This window comes from Pelobates fuscus, chromosome 9 (genome assembly GCF_036172605.1).
Source record: "Pelobates fuscus isolate aPelFus1 chromosome 9, aPelFus1.pri, whole genome shotgun sequence".
Taxonomy (NCBI): domain Eukaryota; kingdom Metazoa; phylum Chordata; class Amphibia; order Anura; family Pelobatidae; genus Pelobates; species Pelobates fuscus.
The window spans coordinates 106,445,373-106,450,130 of record NC_086325.1 but is presented as its reverse complement, the minus strand read 5'-3'; positions in this window follow the sequence as shown (position 1 = coordinate 106,450,130).

Here is a 4,758-nt window from a genome sequence, read left to right as displayed (position 1 = left end):
TAGAACGTTCCATTTTCAAATTGAAATTTTCCAGATTAGTAATGTTACCTTTGAGACGGTGTGGTAGCCCAGGAAAGAGAATTACCCCCATAATGGCATACCATTTGAAAAATTAGACAAGCCAAGGTATTGAAAGTGGGGTATGTTTAGTCTTTTTTAGTAGCCACTTAGTCACAAACACTGGCCAAAATTAGCGTTCATATTTGTTTTTGTGTGAAAAAAGCAAAAAACTAATATTTGGCCAGTGTTTGTGACTAAGTGGCTACTAAGAAAGACTGGACATACCCCACTTGCAATACCTCGGATTGTCTACTTTTGCAAATGGTATGCCATCATGGGGGTAATTCTCATTCCTGGGCTACCATACGCTCTCAAAGGCAACATAACCAATCTGGCAAATTTCAATGTGAAAAAAATGAAATGCAAGCCTTATATGTGACTCTCTAACTTTCCAAAACACCATAAAACCTGTACATGGGGGGTACTGTTATTCTCGGGAGACTTCACTAAACACAAATATTAGTGTTTTAAAACCGTAAAACATATTACAACAATAATATAGACCATAAAAGTGCCGTTCGGGGGGGCGGGGCCTGACTACCGAGCAAGCAGGACGCATGTTGAAGGAGCTCCTCGGCAAATACAGAGAAATTGGCCCAAAACTTGCTACCTGCTATACAGTACCGGCAGAACCCGATCTCTGAAGGCACGGGAGAGGCCGGGCACCAATTTCTACTACCCTGCTGAGAGCTTTATGGGCTCTGACAGTCATTGCGGCCTACAAACTACACTGAGGCGGAGGACGCGGCCGATCTCCCGCCTCGCCTGCACATCGACGACGGTCTGGGCCACGCTTCCCCCCCCTATGGGCCGGTGGGGGTTATCCCGGCCCCCACGTAGCAACAGGACACAAGCAACTGTTTAAAAGCACCAAGCAACTGAAACTGCAAATCGGCATGCTGGCTGTAAAGATGGCCGCCACACGAAACCCAGATCCCTGGGCTCCCCACGAGGACAGCATATCAAGGGCATTTGATCGCTTTTGGGCACAACTCTGGGAGAAACTTGCTGAACAGGCAAAAGGACCTGCAACCACAGACCCGAAACAAAAGCTAGCGGCGACAAAAGCACCACAGCCTACACCATTCAGTGGCACCGAGAGGCTGATCATAATGAAAAGACGGAGGAAGGCACGGAGGATACCCCAACTCAGTACGAGTTGTCCCACTATCAGAGCTCACTTGCCTGAAACCCAGTCCGTGCGGGTGAGACCGCCCTCGCACAGCTCTCTGCCTCGGATGACGAGCACCCCATGGAGACACCGGCTGTTGTAATAACTCCGATATACACTATCTCAACCATACTGCTATTATACAATCCGTGCCTATATACTATGACTAAGATAGCACAGCAGAAAAGAATTGATAACTAATCGTTAGTACTTCATGGTATTTTAGTTCATCTCATATCGTCAACCTGTTTAGTTAAGCTTGGTTAACAAAAATATATAAAAATGTGCGAATCCTCATGCCACTGTCAATCTGTATTGATCTATTGAAATACGCTGTTGTGGCGACTGTTAATATACTGTAATCATCTGCACATCAAAAATAAAGAATTAAAAAAAAAAAAAAAGTGCCGTTCGCTTGTAAAAAATGCGAAAAACGTCACTTTTACTTAAAATATCATTGTTGTAATACAATTTACCAGTTTGAAACACTAATATTTGAGTTCAGTGAAGTCTCCCGAGTAAAACAGTACCCCCTATGTACAGGTTTTATGGTGTCTTGGAGAGTTACAGGGTCAAAAATAGTGCTTGCGAATTAAATTCTCTGCACTTTCTCCCTGTGTTGTCAGGCATGTCAATCAAATTTTAATTAATCAAATCACATAATTACGTTAAAAGATTATTTAAATTAGGGATCGACCGATATTGATTTTTTAGAGCCGATACCGATACCGATAATCTTTGAACTTTTAGGCCGATAGCCGATAACTTGCCGATATTCTGTACATTTACCATTTTGAAAAAATAAACTATTTCTAACGGTAAATGCACAAAATATACATGCCACATGTAGTGGATGACGTGTATTTAGACAGGGGAGCTGTGTGTGTAGTGGATGCAGTGAGTGTTTGTGTAGTGTGTGTATAGTGAATGCAGAGTGTGTGTTTGTGTAGTGTGTGTATAGTGAATGCAGAGTGTGTGTTTGTGTAGTGTGTGTATAGTGAATGCAGAGTGTGTGTTTGTGTAGTGTGTGTTTGTGTAGTGTGTGTATAGTGAATGCAGAGTGTGTGTTTGTGTAGTGTGTGTATAGTGAATGCAGAGTGTGTGTTTGTGTAGTGTGTGTATAGTGAATGCAGAGTGTGTTTGTGTAGTGTGTGTGTAGTGAATGCAGTGTGTGTGTTTCTGTAGTGTGTATATAATGCAGTGTGTGTGTTTGTGTAGTGTGTATGTAATGTGGTGTGTATGTATGTAATGCAGTGTGTATGTAATGCAGTGTGTATGTAATGCAGTGTGTATGTAATGCAGTGTGTATGTATGTAATGCAGTGTGTATGTAATGCAGTGTGTATGTATGTAATGCAGTGTGTATGTATGTAATGCAGTGTGTATGTAATGCAGTGTGTATGTATGTAATGCAGTGTGTATGTAATGCAGTGTGTATGTAATGCAGTGTGTATGTATGTAATGCAGTGTGTATGTAATGCAGTGTGTATGTATGTATGTAATGCAGTGTGTATGTATGTATGTAATGCAGTGTGTGTATGTAATGCAGTGTGTATGTATGTAATGCAGTGTGTATGTATGTAATGCAGTGTGTATGTAATGCAGTGTGTATGTAATGCAGTGTGTGTATGTAATGCAGTGTGTATGTATGTAATGCAGTGTGTGTATGTAATGCAGTGTGTATGTAATGCAGTGTGTATGTATGTAATGCAGTGTGTATGTATGTAATGCAGTGTGTATGCAATGCAGTGTGTATGTAATGCAGTGTGTATGTATGTAATGCAGTGTGTGTATGTATGTAATGCAGTGTGTATGTAATGCAGTGTGTATGTATGTAATGCAGTGTGTGTGTATGTAATGCAGTGTGTATGTATGTAATGCAGTGTGTATGTAATGCAGTGTGTATGCAATGCAGTGTGTATGTAATGCAGTGTGTATGTATGTAATGCAGTGTGTGTATGTATGTAATGCAGTGTGTGTATGTAATGCAGTGTGTATGTGTGTAATGCAGTGTGTATGTAATGCAGTGTGTGTGTATGTATGTAATGCAGTGTGTGTGTATGTAATGCAGTGGGTATGTAATGCAGTGTGTGTGTATGTAATGCAGTGTGTGTGTATGTATGTAATGCAGTGTGTATGTAATGCAGTGTGTGTGTAATGCAGTGTGTGTGTAATGCAGTGTGTATGTATGTATGTAATGCAGTGTTTGTGTATGTAATGCAGTGGGTATGTAATGCAGTGTGTGTGTATGTAATGCAGTGTGTGTATGTATGTAATGCAGTGTGTATGTAATGCAGTGTGTGTGTAATGCAGTGTGTATGTAATGCAGTGTGTGTGTGTATGTGTATGTAATGCAGTGTGTATGTCTTTGTGTAGTGATGTAATTTGTGTAAAATGGGGGGGGAGTTTACGTTAATTATTTTTTTTTTATATTTAAATTGTGTTTTTTTTTTTTTTTTTTAGTCCCCCCTCCCTGCTTCTTACCAGGGAGGGGGGATATAGTATTCCCTGGTGATCCGGTGGTTTGTTAAGTACTGTGGGGGGGCCAGCAGCAAGCGCTGACTTACCTTGCCAGCAGCTCCTGCAGCTCCTCAGTGTAAATCTCGCGGCCCTTAGTGCCGCGCGGAGCGTTGCCATGGTAACCCGTGGCAACGCTCTGCGGCCGCGGGTCTCGCAAGATTTACACTGGGGAGCTGCAGGAGCTGCTGGCAAGGTAAGTCAGTGCTTACCCCCCCCAGGACCACCAGGCTTGTAATGAGCCTGGCGGTCCTGGGAGGTATTATCGGCAATATCGGTATCGTGCCGTTCGCTTGTAAAAAATGCGAAAAACGTCACTTTTACTTAAAATATCATTGTTGTAATACAATTTACCAGTTTGAAACACTAATATTTGAGTTCAGTGAAGTCTCCCGAGTAAAACAGTACCCCCTATGTACAGGTTTTATGGTGTCTTGGAGAGTTACAGGGTCAAATATAGTGCTTGCGAATTACATTCTCTGCACTTTCTCCCTGTGTTGTCAGGCATGTCAATCAAATTTTAATTAATCAAATCACATAATTACGTTAAAAGATTATTTAAATTAGGGATCGACCGATATTGATTTTTTAGAGCCGATACCGATACCGATAATCTTTGAACTTTTAGGCCGATAGCCGATAACTTGCCGATATTCTGTACATTTACCATTTTGAAAAAATAAACTATTTCTAACGGTAAATGCACAAAATATACATGCCACATGTAGTGGATGACGTGTATTTAGACAGGGGAGCTGTGTGTGTAGTGGATGCAGTGTGTATTTGTGTAGTGTGTATATATAGTGTATGCAGAGTATATAGTGAATGCAGTGAGTGTTTGTGTAGTGTGTGTATAGTGAATGCAGAGTGTGTGTTTGTGTAGTGTGTGTATAGTGAATGCAGAGTGTGTGTTTGTGTAGTGTGTGTATAGTGAATGCAGAGTGTGTGTTTGTGTAGTGTGTGTTTGTGTAGTGTGTGTATAGTGAATGCAGAGTGTGTGTTTGTGTAGTG